The 20,699-nt window shown below is 40.9% G+C and overlaps 1 protein-coding gene across 1 annotated transcript in view; it reads right to left on the bottom strand.

Moving 5' to 3' along the window:
• The window catches only part of LOC139654700 (matrix metalloproteinase-17-like), a gene marked incomplete at its 3' end in the record, with an annotated part of 83,337 nt that overhangs the window by 41,012 nt on the left and 21,626 nt on the right, over positions 1-20,699 (bottom strand). The window lies entirely within an intron of this gene.

Raw genomic sequence — 20,699 nt, forward strand, 5'->3', positions numbered from 1 at the left:
TTATAAGTGATCTTTATTTATAAATGAGCTAGCAAATTCTAATGCTATGGAATGCATTGTGTGGTCAACAGATCCCTCAAGTAACTAACCATGACCCTATATTAAAGGGGTGGATTAAAGGTGGATTAGGACTAATTCAACCAAAAGATAAAGTTTTCACTGCAACTACAAAAAAATGCTGATTTTAGCTTCTGTAAGTCAACAAAACTTGAATGAATGCAATTGCCTTTGGCTGGGTTAACATATCCTACAAATGCAAATTGTGAATTGTTATGTCAAATTGGCAAAAAGCAGCTTCACAAATGTATGAATCTGTTTTCATGATTACCACAGGGATCGAACAAAACAAAAATAGTTCTGCATTGGGTTCAGGCAAACATAATGAGCGCACTGCTAGATAGATGCATGCACAGGGTTTGCCCGACAGCTTTCATATTTGCTTGCACTTGTGTAGGTAATATTGTCATCAGATTAGGACATCAGAAAATTTACTTCGGGCCTTGGCAAGCTAGGTGAGCCATTCTCAAGTGTACTTAACAATCTGTATATTGAGCCAACAGTTATTAAGCTTGCCACTATGTTTTGATTGTGTTGAAGTGTTTTCAGAGCCACAATCAGCACATTGTTCAGCACATTGTCTTGCTCCCTGTCTGTGCTTCTGTCAGTGGTGAGACGGGAGTATTAATCCAAAGAATTGACGACAGGCTCTGGGTCCATCCCATCACCTTACTGTCCCATTACAGGCTCAATATAGGGAGGCCAACGTCACTTTTGGTATAGACTTTCCTACTATATAGTGTAAATTACAAAACATAAGCAAACTATGCTATGTACTGTTCTGGCTTACCAATATGTCATGTGGTTTCAGGATATGTTCCCACTTACAGAATCTGAGGGCAATACAAACACAAATACACTATTGATGTCTTGAACATCGCAGAGATAGAGTAGAACTTAATTTCCAATCATACACTTGAAATACACAAATTAATCTCTTCCTTTCCTTGATGTCTCATATAAATCCATAAAATGAGTAATAGTTTTTTGCATTATAATAGTTGCAATCAGGTGTAAAACACCATGTCAATAGTAATTCTACCCTTGACTATCTACCTAACATTGCATACCCATATAATAGATGAAGGTTTGGTTTGTCCCAGTACATATCAAGCGAGAACGTCCAGGATGGCTGCCAAAGCTTGTCTGTAGTTATGGAAGTCACTGGGTAATCAGACATCATTAATTTGTTTATGATGCGGAGCGTACAAAATTTAAGGGGACTTCTTGGCATTAATGGGTAGCCCTGCTGGCATAGTTAGCAGCTCTATACCGGATGTGGATTTTTAGTAAGACTTGCACTTTACCTCCCTATTGTCTTCTCAAGCATGACATCATTTTTAGGGCCAAATGAGGGATTCCGGATCCCGCCCCCCTTCGGTGTAACGTGAAAATGAATAAAGGTGTAAAATGATGTTAATGCCTTATACTGTACACCCAAAACTAATATTGAATATTAGTTTTGCTTTCGGAGGGTCCTCTATTATGCTTTTCTTTCTTTGTTGAGGTGAATTCTGATGGACTTTGATTGCTAGCCATAGTTAGCAATGTATTTTCATGCTGTTATAGGCTGATCAGAAGGAGAGAATGCCAAGTACACATAGACTATACTATCTGCTACAGTGTACAGATACTGTTGGCTTTTGACAATCTATTTTCATTTTACCTACCAACCTTCTCTCTCTGTAATTTAATACTGTGGGCCTACTACCTCTTACTTTGAAAGACTCCATCAAATAATCGTTTGAAATAAAGCTGTCATACCTTTGTTTTGCTTTAACCATAATGACAAATCAAATAAAAATCAGAAAAACAATATAGCACTGTTTGCCCATACCTTCCCATGTGGCAAGCTTGTACTTAGCACTCTTAGCACTTTTCACTGGTTTTTTTTTTTATCAAGGCAGGTATGCAGATGTGCAGACAATACTTGGTAGATCATTATCAAAGTGGCAATGTTCTCTAACGGATAACAACATGAACATATGTCAAGTGTAGCGCAGACATTCCAGGGAGGCATTTCAAGTATAAGATTTTGGTGGAATATTAACATCATATTCATTCACCTGTCCATAAACATACACAAACAAACACATGCATACATGCACATTCTCTGTCTTTCTCTCTCAGATGTACATGCAAATTGTCCATGGGCATCTGAGTTTTTTTTTTATTTTTTGTTTCTCCTGTTCTGTGCTACAGTATCTGGAAATGAAAGAAAAAGTCTTCTCTATGTCTCTGTAATCCTGAACCCTGGTCACTGTAATCCTGTTATACAGTAGGGACTAAAGCAGCAAAGTAGCTATCGTACAAATTTCTTATTCTATTTTATCTTCCCCTCTCTCATTCTACCTCTTCCTTCTCTCCTTTCTTTCTCTCCCAACTCTCTTTTTCTCTTCTCTGTTTCCCTTCATCCTCCCCCTCTCCATCACCCACACCCCGACTCCACAGCTGCACATTTGTGCTTTGCCTCATATATATACTGGCATGTCCTGATGAAGAATAAGAATAGGAATAATATGCCCCATATTGAGAGAAACAACCAGTACAAAGACAGAGAGAAGGATCTATCTGTAACTTTTTTTTTTTTTTTAACAAAATCACTTTTCATTAAGCAATTTCTAAAAGCAAGTTCTAAAACAACAACACAAAAAATATGTGATGATAAGAATTGCAGTTCAAATTGCAATTGCAATATTCTGTCAAATAATCCCAATTAGATTTTTGTCAATATCTTTCAGCCCTAACATAGAGACAGTGAGAAAGAAAGAAAGACGGATCGAGATAGAGAGACAGAGAGAGTGAGAGACAGACAAATACAGAGGCATAGATACCCAGAGACAGAAACAGGACAGGGCCTATAAACAGTCCTTGAACAGAGCATTCAGTATTTAGCTGAAGTAGATTCTCTCTTCCCCCTGTTAACAGATTAGTCATTCCAGCGTCATATAACACATCCTGTCAGATGGGACTAATTCTCTTTCTGATTCCCCAAAGGTCAAAGTCCACCCTGCCATGACCACAACAACCTCTATGAAAAGCCGAATCTGTTGTGTCCCCCTGCTCCTGACCTCCTCCGTCCCACAATGCCTCTTTCTGTTTTGCCCTGAAGAACAGCTGCTGAGTCCCTTCATCTTCAGCCTTACTGGGAGGAAATGAGTCGCCGGGAGACGTTCAACCTCGCGACCTTAACGTCTCTTACAGGGCTATGAAGGAGCACTGGCCATTATAGTGTTTACATTGTTCTTTACTACCTCAAGGATGAGGTCAGACCTGTCTGTTAAAAGGTTATGAAGCTGCACTGGATAGAAACAAGTTAATACAAAGCAGGACAAGACAGAAAAGAGTTTATATAAAGTAGCACTGGACAACTGCAGGGATAAGGTCAGATCTGAACCTCCATGTGTTAAAAGACTGGGAAGCAGCACTGGGAGGAAGAGTGCTAACACAGTTCACTGTTTACACTGCTCTTTTGCACTGATAAGGATAAGACCTGATCTAATTACATGATAGGATGACATTCCAACATGGTGCACAATACTGTCCCAAAGCACACAGACACACACTCACACACACACACACACAGACACACACACGATTGACATTTGTCATAGAAAAACATTTCCTTGTCCACCAGAAGACATAGCCTTTAAAAACCTGATGTGGATGTGTGTCACATCATACAACACAAATCCTCCTTATTTTGAGATTTCTCAAAACCATTTTTATTCAAAACATCCAGGGAATGTGTGCAATAGCAGCAGAGATGCTATCGCTCTCCAACGCAGCGGAAGCAGCTTCCCATTTTATATCAGCAGCTTAGTCAGAGAAATGGTTTACTTAAAGCATTACACAGGGATGATATATCAGGCAAGCAACGAAAGCTTGTTTAAGTGTGTTTGACTGAGAAGCTCCTGAAACCATTCCAATGCCAGACTTTGAAAGTAAACACAATTTAGTGAAGAAATGAAGGATTTAGTCCCACCTGTGCAAACAGATGAGGGGAATGAGGGAGGATGTGGGAGACAGAGAGAGAGTGAAATTGCACAGCCTTAGAAACACGTTTAATCGAACATAAAATTGGAGCTGGATTGCCAGGCAGCAAAAAAGTGAGAATTAATCCTCGCCTCGATATTATCTGTCTTCTCTGATGCATTTCCCTCGCCTTTCCTCTCACCGCTCAAAACTGAACGTGGCTTCTCTCTCTTTCACAGTTTCTGTGTATGAAACATACAGCACTGCTGTGTGTGCACTACACTAACAGCATGTGTTAACCCGTGGGTCATGCATAATCCAAGATGTGTGTGTGTGTATATATAGTATACGTATATATGCAGTATGTGTGTGTGTAACATGTACACACGCACACGCGCCAGTAGGCATGATGTCAGGGGGGATAAGAAAGTGGAATGGAAGCCCAGTGAGAGAGGAGTATCAATTCTTCCTTCAGCTAATGGTATGTATGCTTTAGAGCAGGGGTACTCAAATACAAATCTTAAAGGTCCACAAAGAAAATTTTTAATTAGACAAAGGTCCGTTTATTAAGGTCAGTCAAGCTTTTAACCAATTATAATTAAATTATTAAATTAATAATATAAAATTAAATATAAAATATATATAATATAATATAAAATTAAATTATATAAAATATATAAAATAAAATAAAATAAAACATAAAATTACATATAAAATTAAATTAAATAGAATCTACAAATCACCATTTCCCCATTATCCCCATCCCCCAAAACCAGTTCACACACCCATCCACCAGAGGTGAATCAAACCATCCCAAGAATCAAAGTCCAAATAAGTCCAGAACTATTGTACATTGTGTCAAACACTGTTGCTTAATGAGAGAAGTGGCACCTTTGGTCTGTTGCCAAGACTTTGAACTTTGGCACAAAAGGTGTAATGGCCAGGAAGAGACACTGATGCAAGTGTTCATTGGTGAGTCGGCTGCGGTACTCGTTCTTCACCATGTTCATTGTTGAGAATGCAGACTCACTGCTGTAGGCTGGCCACCTTTGAACACGCCATTTTAGATTGATTCACGTTCGAAAACTAGGCTAGTAGCTAACTGCTGATGAAACTAGCTGCGCTGTCAACTTGATTCTACCGGTCTCTTGTAAAAAATAAAGTTTGAAAAAAAAAAGTGCGGCTCTACAGTATGACGTGGCGTCCGCGACCAAACCAAAGCAGAGTAGACGTCCTCACACAGACAGTGGAGCAGTCGGACATTCAGAGCGCTGCTTGCAGTGGAGAAAGCAGAGAATTTTGACTCATTGCGTTGCGGCTATGTCATGCAGATAATACAAATAATACATATGAAAAGTATAATTTGCTCAGAGTCCAGAGACAGTTGTGGTTCGGTCCGGATCCGGACCGGAGTCCGGACTTTGAGGATGACGGCTTTAGAGGATAGAGAGGTTCCACAGAGAGAATAAGCGAGGACAGTTGGAGGGTTGTTATTGACTATATACAGTGGTAACATCTGTTCAAGGTCTGAACTACTGGATGACTGTTGCAGTGGGTCTTCCATTCTTCTCAGTTATTCTGCTATTATTCTCCCTTTTTCATTTTGTTCTATTCAGCACCTTCTTCAATATTGTTCACCTTGCACATTTCTCTTTAATTTTAGTACTTTCAACTTCTTTTACCACCTTTCTATGGGACTTCTGGACTAGAAACTGTTGTTTTCCTACACTCCTGAGCAGTGAGGCCAGAGTCTGGCCCAGGTCCGAAGAGTCAACCAACTGAACTGCTGAAACGTCGGACAGGGAAGAGAGCAGGGGTGAAGATGAGAGAGAGAGAAAGGAGATTTAAACCCTACCTCCCATCTATTGTCATGGAGAATGTGAGGTCGCTGGAAAACAAGATGGATGAGCTCTCCAGCTTGGTCAGGACACGAGTAGAGTGAGTTTTTCATCCACCTAGTTGTCGCAGGATTACAGACACCACATCCAAGCACCTTCATGGTCATCTCTGGTCTCAACCATGCCTCCCTTTTCTCCATTCTGACCAGCAACACCCAATATGTCAAATGTAAGACTAGGGAGAATGAGATCTCAGCCTGACATCAGCCCCGAGGTGCTCAGAGCACGTGGCAGCCAGCTAGCAGAGGTTCTCCAGCACCTCTTCAACCTATCCTTGAATCTGACGAGGGTCGCCCCACTGTGGAATACCTCCTGCATTGTCCCAGCAGGGCTAGATATCAAGAACCAGTTCCAAGTCCCGGTTCCAAATTGCCCAATTCACTGGACTCAATAATGCGTCTCCAGTAGCTGCACAACAACCTTTTTGACCCCCCAGTGTGCTGTCAATCATAAACAATGACGTAATTTGACACGGTGAAGTTTTTATGTCAATATCGAACACACAGTGAGTTGGCTACCACAGCCTTGTTCAAAACAACAAAAGTTGCTGGATACTGTTTCTTTAGAGTTATAAAAATGGCAGAAAAATGACCATAAATTTACTCCAAACAGCTTGTGCAGCATAATCGAACATTTACCTCAATATCTCCTAGATTTGCAGCACTTTTTCTGCACCGCGGCAACCATCACATGCTGCCTTCAAGTTCTGTATGTGAAATATTGTATCTATTACGGGTAAAGCGCACTTGAGCGATCCAATAAAGTGGTAAATACAGTCAGTGGCAAATATTTTGATTTTGTTCTGTGATGTTCACCTCCAATTACTTGAATTTAAGGCATTAAAGTAAGGCATTATGCCAAATATGCTTTAGCTGTTTTGAAAAGTAATTGAGACAAAAGTAACTCTACACAGCAACGTCTGTCTTTAGTTTACTCAACTAAAGCTGTATGTAGTCTTTTACCCCTGACAATTTATACAGTAGGAATCGATAAGGGAATTGATAAAGAATCATATCGATAAGAAGAATAAAAAATGGCACTGGAATCGGTTAAAATCCTAATGATACCCAGCCCTTTGTCCCAGTGCCTAAGAAAGGAAACCCCAGGGCCCTAAGTGTCTACAGGCCACTGGCACTGACATCACACATAATAACCTTTGAGAGGCTGGTACTGCAGCACCTCAGATCCCTAGTGATGGACTCCATGGATCCACTTCATTTTGCACACCAAGTTGACATAAATTGGGATGATACCATCATACAAGCTCCACAGGGCTTACTGCCACCTGGCGAGACTGGGAAGCACGGTGAGAATGATATTCTTTCATTTAAAAGACAGGCTGCCAGTTTCTCTGCCTCCAGAGAAGTGTGACACGCTGCAGGGTAGCACAGGATTTTCCCAGGGGGCTCTACTGTCACCTTTTTGCTCAACACATCTGATTTTAGATTCAACATTGCCACCTCTCTGATGACTCCTCTGTTGTGGGGTGCATCTTTGAGAGCAAGGAGGAAGAGCATTGGCGAAGAGCTTCGTCGGGTGGTGCAAGGAGAACCACCTGCAGCTCAACATGGGGCTGGTAGTTAAATTTTGACAGAGAAAGAAGCCACTGACACCTGTCGCCATCCAGGGTGAGGAGGTGAGGATGGTGCAGTCTTACAGGTAGCAGAGGTTTCATATCAACAGCAAACTGGACTAGTCTGAAATCTTATTTGTTCTATCTTGTCTTATTCTGCATTATCACTGAAGTTAGGTATTGAAGTTGGGAATGTTGGTATGACTATGTATGTAATGGTACCATTCGTACACTTCTGCAATCATGCATCTGTTCTACATTTATTCTGCATTACCACTAGGGCTGTAACAGTAATTTTGCCACACTGCAGTTCGGAGAGGCTTACCACGGTTTGGGCATGTTACAGCCTTTACCCGTTTTTTTTTTTTCCAATTTCAAACTTTTCCTGAAACAAAATTATAGGCTAGTTATTTTGATTTCCATCTTACTACTGTATGGTGCACTCTGCTCTTTTACAAAGTTGGGGTGCCAGCAGGTCGGAGAGAGGGGTGAAACTGTCAGGTCAGGCCTTGTCTAAATTGGTGGGTATATAGCTTGACCATGTTAAACTAAACAAGACTAAGAGTCTAACATTGAATTTTGTGAAAGCGTCCCGCCGGGAAACAAACTTCAGTCTCCTGGTTGAGAGTCTGCAATCTAACTCCCTGTAGCACACTTTCACCCACGTGACCAAAAGTAGTGAACAGAGCGACTGAACGATAATGTGATAGAGGCCCTGCTCTTGCGGGGCTAAAAATGTTAAAACCTACTCCATAGGCCTACTTGTGATGTCTAAAAAATAATGCCTACAATAGCCTACCACAGTCTTGCCTTAGTTTGCAAAGACTATGATTTTGGATGTAAATCTTTCTTTCATTGCCTTGCACATTTTAGCTCTCCGTCCTATTTTGCAATGTTCATAGTTTTGGGGTTGCAATAACCAGCTTTTGGTTTGGGATCCTAAATTTCTTTGCATTATGATACATTCATATTCACAAAACCAATTTTTTTATTTTAACCTAAATTAGCAAAGGCATCTGTCCTCCTACAGGGACAATGGTGATATCGAGGAGGAAGACAGAAGAGACACACTGATAGAGGAGGATCTGAGAGACAGGACATAGATGCAGATGGGTCCCAGTACATCAATGGCAGGGGATGATGGAGAAGGAGCAAGCATACCACACCCAGTCAAGTAAAGGAAAAGGAATTTTGGAGACAAGAGTAAAGGGAAAACTTCCTATCACATCCCAAAGAAAGTCTGTGCGAAACCCTAAGCTGACAAGGTAATTCTAAGAGGAAGCAATTAATCATGACATGGTTCCACTTGCTTGGCGGCAGGAAAATGAAACTCAATTCCCACTACTGTGTTAATTTGCCAGAAAGTACAATTTACACCACAAGCACACTATCAGAGTGTTCCCAATGCAACTGGGGGCATTGTCCTCACTTAAACCAAAGTAAACATGCTGATTTTCCTTGCAAGAAATTCTAAAACTGAAAAATAGCCAAGGATTCTTTTTTGCAAATTCCATCCCTCATTCCTATTGCAGTGGACCCAGCAATTTTTTCTCAAATGTTCTTAAGACATGAATGGGCATGTTTTAATGCAAAAATAATGTGTTTCAAACAAATGGCTGCCAGGTCATTCTTCATACCTTCTGATGGCTGAGAAGAGAAGAGTATTGGAAACAGTACAGTAGATCACTTGAATTTTATACTGAATGCATTATTCTGTTTTGTTAGATCCACCTTGCCAGTTGGAAGACAAAGGAATTCCCTTGATGCATGGTACACATGTAGTATGAAGTGGATACACCTGTAATCTCTACTGTGAACAGGCAGAGCGCACTTCAACTACCATATTACAAACAGCGTAATTAGTTGCAGCTTTACGGACATGTTTAATTGAACATAAAATTGAAGCTGCATTACCAGGCAGTAATATGTGAGAACTTACTTGTCTAGAGATTGTGTGTCTTCTTGCACCTCGCCATTCATTCAAGCGCCTCTCTTCTGCTTTTACACATACCCATTTTTTGAAAGAAAAGTACATTTTTCAATTGCTGAGTGAAGATAATAATTAACATATTCATCCAGATTTCTTCCACAGTGATCTATATTGATATATTTGGTTTCTCCCCAATTGTAAACTTGATCTGATTATTTGTCTTGTTCTTTACCTAAATCCTCACAATCATTCGCAAATATTCTGGGAATACAGGCATATTTGTTCTATCTATTGTCTGAGGATTGAGGCTGAAAGGAGGACTGTTGGAGCATTGGCAATGACTATATACAGTAGTAACCACTGTGCAAGTCTCCCAACATGCATCATTTATTTTGCATTACTGCTGTAGTTATGGTTTGTACTCAGGACAGTAGGAAGATTAGCATGACTGTGTATGCTATATGTCCTGCATTCATTATGTATTACTACTAAGCCTGGAGTTAGTACCACTGGAGGGTCTACATGGCTGGATACAGTGGTAACAAGTGATAATTAATGTATGACATGGTGGCATTTAGAGTTACTCCCATGGATGGAAGCCATGCCACCACCATCCGTGAATCTGGGTTTAGTACAGTAAAAGAAACTATATGGAGTAGCTTCATTTAGGGGGTAAAAGTCATTACAGTTCAACTATGTTTCAGTCAACATATGGAAATGAAGAATTTGAAAAGAGATAAAATCATTACAGATAACAAAGAAGTTTAATATTAAGGAGGCCAAACCTGACATTAAGGGCCAAATCTTGGTCCCTTGGAGCCGGTAAGTATGGGGAAATAAGTGGTTCCGATAAACTGTTTAGACTATGAGTGCAGAGTTTCAAAACTATTGGAGGAAGCTATTGAGGAAGTTACCTTGTGAGGGCATGGACTGTTTCAGATGAAACAGATGGCCGCTTGCTTAGGGGAGTGAAATCCATATTGGCAACCAGCATTCGTGCACCAGATATATTGGGGTGAAGATCGTCTCTTTTGAAACTGTCTGTGGTTCGAGAAGGGGTCAAAATTGTCAATGAATTCCATTTGGAACTTAGAGCACCATGTGTGGAGAGAGAGAGAGAGAGAGAGAGAGAGAGAGAGAGAGAGAGAGAGAGAGAGAGAGAGAGATCTTGTCTGTCTGCCTGTCTGTCTTTCTGCACTAGGACATAAATATTCTCATGGCTGGTGGCAGCAAAAACAAACCTGCTGGTCTGATCGAACACAACACTACTTAACATTCAATACCAATCATGATACAATACACACCTCTGGAGGGTCATAACTCATCTCAAAGCCACAAGTACAAACACAGACAAACTCATATACATACCATTGCACTCATGAATGCAGATGCAAGGATAAATGCAACAATGCATGAACATCCACATAGCAAGCAAGAACACAAGCGTGCGCACACACACAAAGGAACAGTGCCCAGTGTAAGAGCCTCAGCTAAATGCCCTTATCTTACCTAGTGCCTGAAGTAATTTAAGTTTATATTGAAACATTAAAGCAATATAAAAAGCCAAAACACTTAGTTAAGCGCAGTCACATAGCACAAATACATACAAACAAACCTTAATGTCCAAGGTTTCTGGACATGTAAGGACATGGAAACATCTGGACATAGAAGGCCATGCTCTACAGGGCACAGTGGTGCGCAGGAACTTTACACACAGAAATAAACCTCAAAGTACCACGATAGACAGTATCTAGCTTCCGTAAATTTCGGCTGACACATTCATGTAAAGTAGATCACCATAATCAAGCAATGGCAAAAATGTTGCTAAAACCAGGTATTTCCTAGCTTTTAAGGAAAAGCAGGCTTTATTCCTGAAATAAAAACCTAACTTCAGTGTAAGCTTAGAAACAAGATTTTCAGTGTAAATTTAAAAGATAGACGGTGATCAATTAGAATACCCAGATGCTTGTAGGTTGACACTAACTAAATTTTTTTGCCTTGTGAAGTAAAAATACTTAGATGATTTGGAGGCATCTTTCTTGAGTTAGTAAATATAAGCAGCATCACTTTGGTTTTGTCTACATTTAATACATGTAATTTAAATTGGCATAAATGAGACTATACAACATAAAAAGCAGATTGCAAAAAACAGCCTGCAAGACAGAAGATGAACAACAGTAGATAATGGTGTCATCGGCATATAAATGGTACATAGCATTTGGTATATTGTGACACAGGTTATTGACACAGATGATTTTGGCCTAGTACTGAGCCTTGGGGCACACCTTTGGAAACATTCAAAACAGGTGAGGTGGACCCATCAAACTGAACACACCGAGTTCTTCCAGAAAGGTAGCAAACCATCCCACAGTTTGAACAGATAAACCAATACTGAGAAGCCTGCTTATCAAGATGCTGTGGTCAATCGTGTCAAAAGCCTTTGACAAATCAATGAAGAGAGCAACACATTTTTTTTTGCAATCCAGTGCTTAATATGCAATAATGCCATTTACCACCTTCAAAGCAGCAGTGATAGTGCGATGTTGTTTCCTGAAGCCTGACTGACTGGATAAAATACAATTTGAGCATTCAGTTGTTCGCTCACTAGTTTTTCAAGAATTTTCACTAAAACGGATAACTTTGAGATGGGCCTATAATTGTTCAGATTATAAGGATCCCTCCCTTTTAATAGTGGTTGTGCTTAGTGCTGGGTTTATAGTTTTTAAAAATCAATTTACATTATGAAAACACACAAGGCAGTCTGTAATGTGGATGGCACACTGGAGCCAAATAAAAAAAATAAAGATTGTGCCTACATTCTGCTCTAAGGACCTATTATTTGGATTGCTTGTTACCATCATTCTCAGTTCCTCGTAATTGTTCCTGCAGTATGTTGTCTGGAGCTCTGTAAGTTCAGTCCAGAGGACAGCTGGAGTTTACACCCATCAACGCAATTTCTCCAATTATGCAATGCACTCATCCATGATTTCTTATGTTTGGACCATGTCCTGTCCCCCTCCTGTGGCTGCTACCCTATGCCTGATGTTTTATGCATCTAATTTCAAATCAAAACATTTCTTTTTAACTCCACTAAATGTGCGGTTTGCAGCCGATGCAGCATTAACTGCAGTAGTTATTTCTCTCCATGCTTGACGCTTATCTGGAGCCGTAATGCCACTGCTCACTTGAAAATGCCATTTTTTTTCTGATAGTAACTTCAGATGATAGGATCTCTATCTCTGATGAGGAAAAGTGTTTTTTTCTCTTCTTGTTGCCCTTAGGAGCCATCCTGCTGGAGGGGTCTATTTTTTTTTTTATATCTCTTACTTCCTACCTATCAAATACAATGGTCAGGTGTGCTGATGTGTACATGGTACTAAAAGTCCGCTACCCTTATATTGGTTTACTGGGATGTTTACTTATGCTTACTACAAATTGTTGGGCACACGCATGGATTTATGTGCATAAGAACAGAATTGGGGGGCTGGACATATTTTCTGAACCTGACTTTGGATTTTGTCTTATTGCATTTCACAAGAACAAAATTAAGAGAAAAATAAGAAAACATTCATGCATGAGGCCCACTGTCGATGACTCACGCCATTGTGCTTTTGTTTTATACCATGCCTGAAAATATATTCCTATAGTTCTTTACATTTCTTCTTAATAGAGGATAAACAAACAGCATACTCAAAAAAACATACATCAACACAAACCTCGATACAAAAATACCTCCCAGTTAGGCAGACTGCAACACTATAAACCTGTCATTTTCTGAATTTGCATAGAAATCCCAATAATGCGCTTGTTGGAACAGAGTGTAAAATAGGTTAGGATAATATGCCCATTAAGTGTGCTCACCCACATCAAGAAAACATTACACTGGTGTGAATATGCACAGAATGCTGATTGGGTGGACGCACACAAATAAGATGCACACACAAGTGCACAAAAACACACACAGACACAAAGCTTCCATGCTCCAATATCCACAGTGTTCTCATAGTCTCTATATCTGAGAGATTACAGTCATTACTTAATAAGAAGCAGGCATCACAGAGAATACATATAAACTATTATGCCCCTTTACAAGTGGACACCAGAGAGCAACAAATCATTAACACTATAGAGGGAATGAACACACTATGCTTTCCAGTGACTGAAATGGAAAAAGGACAAGGAGGAGTGCACTCATATCTGTGTGTGCAACAGCTCTCTCATCTATTGAATAGATGGGGTTGGTCCAAACCAGCTACCACACCGCTGAAAAGGATTTCACTTGAGTTAGTTTCAATGGGGGTGTTGAGCACCACAAGGTCTACTGTATTTACAGGCCTTTCCACTCCACCAAGCAAATATTTCAGGACGAGAGCACGGTGACTCTACGTTGGGTTAGGGGAAAAGATCTAGCTTAAAGATGAGTTTTATGTAATTTGTGCTTCATGAAATAGTATGCAGTGGACTGTGACAAGAACAACAGAGGAGAGAGAAGGGATCACACACAATAAAAGTCATCAGTTGGATTCAATCCCACTATGTTGCCAGCAGATGGCACACACCCCAGTCTCCTGAAGCACTCAATCCCCTTAGGAGGCAAATATTTTTATCTAGATATACGCTTATAATGGGACACACGGCTGACTTGTTGAAAGGATGTGCTTATTTTGACACCCGGTTTCCATTTAGTTAGAGGTGTGAATGTTAATGCCTAATGATATGTACTTAATTCTGGGATATAATTCAAATATAATTCAATTTAGTGGACCCATGCGAAACAACAAAATGTGTGCGTGTGTGTGTGTGTGTGTGACAGTAAGGATTAAAACGGGGCTGGTAAGTGAATCATTTAATCCCTGGCTTAGAGACAGCTGGTTGTACAGAGAGCTGAGACACAACTCCTGCCTGTTCCTGTGTGGGGGAGAAAAAGAGAGAGGGAGAGATGATAGAGAAAGTGAGTGAGGGAGAGAAACAGAGAGAGAGAGAGAGAGAGAGAGAGAGGAGGAGGAGAGGGGAGACTGAGACAGGAAGCGAAAGAGACAGAGATAAAGAGAGAGCGAGGGAGAGAGAGAGAGTGGGGAGAGAGGGAGTTAGTAGCTGTCTACCCCAAGTCCTCATCACAGAACCTAACCATGCCTTGTAAATAGAAGCTGTCATCTGCTCAATCCTGTTCAATAGGGAGCTGTGAAAGGGAGAAGGATGGAGGGGTTGAGAGACAGATGGCAGGAAAGGGAATTGATCTTGAGGGCAGCGGTTCTGCAGGTAACTAACTGAAAACTGAACAACTGAAATGTAAGACTATCATGTTCTGCACACAGGCAGGGCGACCTCGTCTTTTAACTGAAAGGTCAATAGACTCAATGCCCACAACACTAAATGTGCCCAGTGACAGCTGGGACTTCTGCTGAAGTGTTCTTGAGGAGGCACTTAAACCCAACCTGCTCACTCATTCTAATGCCTACCATACACTAGAAGACTTTAAAAAGACTTGAAAAGACTTTTAAAAGACTAAAGTCTGACACCCTCTCACATCCAGCTCACATCTAAAGACAATGGCCCTCATTTATGAAACGAACGTACAACAGAAAACTGGGCGTACGGTCATTTCCACGCAAAGCTTGGCATTTATCAATTTGGACGTGAGCGGAGGCTACGATCAAATCTCACGTCAAGTCTCAACTCGTGTACGCAAGTTTTGGAGTCAGCGTGGACTTGCGGTGCAGCATAGTAAATCTGGCTGAGTCGGAGAATTGTTATTAGACCCTATATTCTGACTGGCATCTAAGCATATGCAGCCACATATTCATCACTTAAAAATATGTAGCCTATGGCAAAATATTCTATTTTGTAAAGGCCTACATCGACTATGTGTCATACAGCCTATCCCTAACATAAATAGGTATTTTCATATTGTTTGCAATTAACGGTGGTAACAGTTTTCTGGTGATTAATTAAGATTAATTTCTCTTTCATTTTGAGATAGCCTACTTGTTTGAGGTCTGACCATTTTTTCTTCACCTAAATGTAAAGAATTGCGATACAAGCTTTATATTAGGCTACTATTATATATATAGGCTATAAATATCACGGATGTATAAATTAAATATTCAAACCTCAGCTGTAGTTCGATTGTTGATCGCTGTTGACCGCAGCAGTGATTTCTTTCCATACTGCATTTTTCCGACTTCCTTTGATGACTTTTCAGGCTGCCAAATAGAACTAATTGGGTCAATCGGACTTGGGACGTTAGAGTTTCTATTTCGAGGCCGGAGAAGTTTCTCTTCTTGGACGTATTACGCCTCTCCATGTCGTAAACTCTGGGGGCGAGGCCTCTAAATCGAGAATATTTAGGGGCGTGATATTTAAATGACGATTGTTTTCAGTTGCCACATTTATCAACGCCCGATCATTCTCACGCTGTGATTGACGAGATACGAACGTTTCATGAATCACACGTGAACCCTGTCGTAAGATGATTTCTGCGCTCGGCTCTGCGCTGGTTTCTACCGTAGATTGATAAATGAGGGCCAATGTGTCATAAGTCACTGAGTTTTTAGTTTTAGTAAGATTTTGCAAAGACTGCCTACCATACACTAGAAGACATGGACTGACTTGTGAACACCTCTACAAAGTAAATCCCGCTCCTACATACGTACGTTATGAGAGAAAGGGAGAGAGGGAGCACTGCAGCCAGATTTATATGATTGAAGCTAGCAATCTTCAGCTGAAACGTACGGTTAGCTCGTAGGCTAATAGCAAACATTACAGTAGCTAACGTTAGCTTGCAAGTAGCCCTGTGTACAAGCACGGATTAAGAATGCAGAGGCCCCTGGGCACAAACTCTTGGAGGCCCCCCCCCCCCCAGTAGTAGCGTACTATCTGTTGGAAATACCTGTAGTTTATACAGGATTTATGATGATTTATGATCACAACCTTAAGGACAATATCAACACCTGTAGATATCTTCTATCATACAGGATTTACACCACATGATTGCAACAATACTTTCCTGGGCCAGCGGCAACAATATTAACGAATTACCCTGCAGTGTGCAGCTCAATGGCATACGCAAGCACATACTGCCCCACCTCCACCAATACAGTTCTATGATTCAGATTATTCCATCAATCACACACACACACACACACACACACACACACACACACACTGCGATCGATTCATACTGCTATGCGTAATAATAATATATGTAACCTGTACTTCCTTGACTGTTGAACCAATCCTGCATTGGTGATCCATGCTTAGGTCCTGGTTGCGGTTTGTCAGGTTCAAGTTGAGGTGGGGCTGTTAATCTAGTACCCACCACCGGGTCTCTGCCATCCGCTTCGGTGTCGGGCTGGGCCTCCGCGTCGGTGTAGAAGGGCTCAAGTGGAGATGGGGATGGGGCAGTTGAACAGGTGGCTGTCGCAGGGCTCTGGTTCTCTGCCTCAGTGTCATGCTGATGGTCAGGTCCTCTTGGTTGCTGGTCTGGTTCAAGTCGAGGTGGGACAGCTGAACTAGTAGTGGCTGCTGGGTTACAGTCCTCCTCTTCGCTATCAATATTAGCATCGTCCTCGTCAGGCTCTTTGCTAGCGAGCCGACTTTTGAAAAGAGTTGAGATAGTCGGTATGTTTTTCCGAAGTACAATTCTCTGCTATCCTTTTGTTTTTCAGCCTTTCGCTTTGCTGCTCCACTGCTCCATGTTTTTTATCCATGTTTGTTAACGTTACTTAGCAGCTAACTTTAACGTCGTCTGTTCTGTCTTAGCTAAGATTCCCACGGTCACGTGTCACCGGCTCTCGTCATCGTCATCATCATGATACAGACACAGCCAGCAAACCAATCATAATATTTTTTTTTATTAGCAAATAAAGTAACTCTGCATTAATTGGTTCGTATTTCAACACACACGCACTCAAATAATTTATTTGATTTGATTTTAAAAATTAAAAAAAAAAAAAAGCAAAGACAGGATGAGGCCACAGTTGGTGGGGTTTTGGAGGCCCCTAGAGGTCGGAGGCCTCAGTGAAATCTCTTGAAAAGTCGTAAGGTCGCCATAAGTCTAAGGGCGAGTGTCCACCAGATGCATTCAGTTGATTATTGTACTTAGTCGTGCGTGTGTTTGGAAGCTGACATGCAGGCATGTTATCCAGTGTTGCCGTGTCCACCGGGCGAGAGCTGGACAGGAGCCACACAGCATTTTCTGCCATTCCGTTCTTTCACCGAGTCTGGTCTATTTTTTCAGTGAAGCATTGAAATACACTATTTTGACTTGTGTATCTATTCACAATAAAGAAATAGAAAAACATTATATTATATGATCTTTTTGAATTTTTGTTTCCCGATTGAAACCAATGAATGAATGATGAGTGATGATGATGATTCCATGGATGGTATTTTAGCCTTCCTTTTTTTCTCTGAGTTAGATTGCTCTGTAGCCTAGTTTTTTGTTATTTAGTCTTCCAGCTCTGTGCCTATATATGAATATATAAAGTAACCTATTTATTGTGCCAGGAGTTCAGTTTCCTGATTGAAAACATACAAATGTGAGCGAGGAGACCAATTCAAATATTTTAAATAAACCTTCAGTCCAGTTGAACAAAAATAACCTCAAAGTCTAGCTGTCGCCGCTCTGCTGCATCTGTACCTATTTTGATTATCCAGAAAGAATTGTGGAATTGAGGATTTCCCACCACTACCAAATTTTAGTGCTATAATTACAGTCATGATTCTGCACTAGCCGACCACATCATGTTGTTCGTCACAGCTATAGGCCGATCACTATTGGAATTAGAAAATGTCATGCTTCAGACTCTATTTTTGGGAAAGATGATGGAAAGAAAGTGCCAACGCATGCAATTCATGCACACCCCAGCAACCCAACCTTTTTGGATGAGGATATAAGGCAAAGATTGGTGGGAACGGGTGAGGGAGTTCAGTGATGTAGAGTGGAGAGAGAACTTTTTTCATGGACCTGTGTGAACTACTGCATCAAATGCTCCCCTAGGACATCGTTGTCCGCATTCCTGTACCCCTGATGATGAGAGTGGCAACTGCACTGTAAAACTTTGAAGCTGTCCATATAGACAACCAGCTAGGTGTGCACAAATGCATCGTAAATAAGTTTGTGTACCCATTTTGTGAGAGCATGGTGCTAGAAGTGCAAGATTTAATGTGGGTGCCTGTCTGTCTCTCTCTCTCTCTCTCTCTGTCTCTCTCAAGGTGCCCACACTGAACGAGGCATGCACAATTGCGTGGCGCTTTGAAAATGTGCAGCACATCGCTCAAATTATATGCTGTAAATGGAACGCACCTGTCCTGCCGCCCACACAAAAAAAAGTATGCTATTTCATTTGCACTTCCCCCCAGTGAGGAGAGGGGGATGGGGTAATTGGGCAGGTTGTGCAGTTCACAGCATAAGGCAGCTCATAACGAAGATGTTTATAATTGACTGTTCAGTGTCTCCCACTTAGGAGTTTGGGGTTGGTGGTGAGGTTCATCCAGTTGCATCGTAGTTCAGAGTGAGTATGAGAACATATAATTTGATTCATTAAGACATTTTTTCAGTTTATACTTCACTGTTTAGTGTCCCCCAGTTGAGGGTGGTGGGGGTGCTTCATGCAGTTCATACTATCATACAATAGTTCAGGGTGCAGATTTGTTCCTGTTTCTTGTTTGTGGCTGTGGTTGTTTATGTTTGTGTTTCTAAAAGCCCATGTTTGTGATTACATAACTGGAAAATTAGGGCCTGAGGAGTTTACTGTCAGTTTTAAAGGACATAAATAAATTAGAAGAGAAAGTGATGTCTGTGGCAATCTTTGTTTTGGCAAGGGGGAGAGAAATACAATATCAAAGTGTATTTCGGACACACACATATCTGCATCCCACAGTTTACCTGAGGCCTTATATGTGATGGCCTGGAGCCATAACACTCTTCTATGAGACTCTGGTTTGGGATTTGATATTGTGAAAACCTGGGGTCTGGATTTTAGGCATTTGTTCACCTTAAAAGTGCTACATGTAGCATTTTGTGTTTCTAAAAATCAAGACCACATTTCCTGTAGCAATGATAACAGTGAATATGCATTCCAACAAAATAAGTAAGCTAATATAGAATAGGGGGAACTGGAATAAAGTCGTATAACACAAAGTAAAGCAGTTCCTGTTTTGAGCCGTAACGCTATGTCAAAGTAGTGGACTGAATTTTTATTTATAAATCAGTATTTTAGGCTATATGTGTGTGAGCTTATATCTGTGGGTTTATGAATAGTCCTTGTGGTCCCTTGTCTCAGTGAGAACAGCATGAAGGCACAAACACTACCAGGGTTAGGGGTTTCATTCCATAACTGCCAGGGTGCTTCTGATTTCTAAGGAACTTTGGATAAAATTATTCACCAAAAGGCATATTTTATGTGTGACCCAGTGGGGAGTGAGGCAGAGAGAGCACTCAGTAAAAAGAAGTCAGCCTAAGTTTAAAGATAAACAAACTGATGGGTTTTGGAGCCAATTAGGAGCTGTCCCTGTAACTGGAGTTTAATTTAACAGGCAGAAGATGCAGTGGCTCCACTCAAGAAAAAAGCCCCCAAACCTTCTTTGAAGTTGCATCTCTCTGTGGGCGGTAATGTGACATGGAGCCCAGCCAAAGCCCACAAACACAAGGATTGAATAAAGCTTGCCCAGTGCCCCGACTGCCACATTCATTCCATATGCCACAAAGATAGGGGGGAAACACGCAAACACACACACACACATATATACATACATACACAAACACAACACACATACACACAACACATACACATGCACACACACACCTGGGGGCCTGACAGATCTGCTCAACTGTCACAAATGCAATCCTCCGCCAGGAATAATTCTTAACTTGTTTGTTTACAGTGTGTGTGTGTGCGTGTATCCATGTGTATATGTATGTCAGCTTTGGTATGCACAAATGTTTGTGTAATATATGTTCCATATTTGGTTTTGTTTTAAAGTTTATTGGCTTGTGTTATGTATGAAGGTATGAGAGATGGTGTGTTTATGGATATGAGTGGATATCAGTGTATTTATGGATCTTGTATGTAATTTATAGGCCCAAAGGTTTAGCTATGGGGTCAGTGGGGTCACACACAATACCTCACCTCACCACAATAAACCTCTTCCTACGTTACACAAACCTTTCTTCCCCACAAAGCTCCTAACTTTTAGTTTTTTTGTATAAACTATGGGCCCTATTTTAGTGTATCAAGGCACAAGCAATTTCGTGACCAGAGGT

This window comes from Centroberyx affinis, unplaced genomic scaffold, assembly GCF_046629955.1.
Source record: "Centroberyx affinis isolate AG114_WGS23_722 - 3 ecotype Tasmania unplaced genomic scaffold, CSIRO-AGI_Caff_v1 ptg002142l_1, whole genome shotgun sequence".
NCBI lineage: Eukaryota > Metazoa > Chordata > Actinopteri > Beryciformes > Berycidae > Centroberyx > Centroberyx affinis.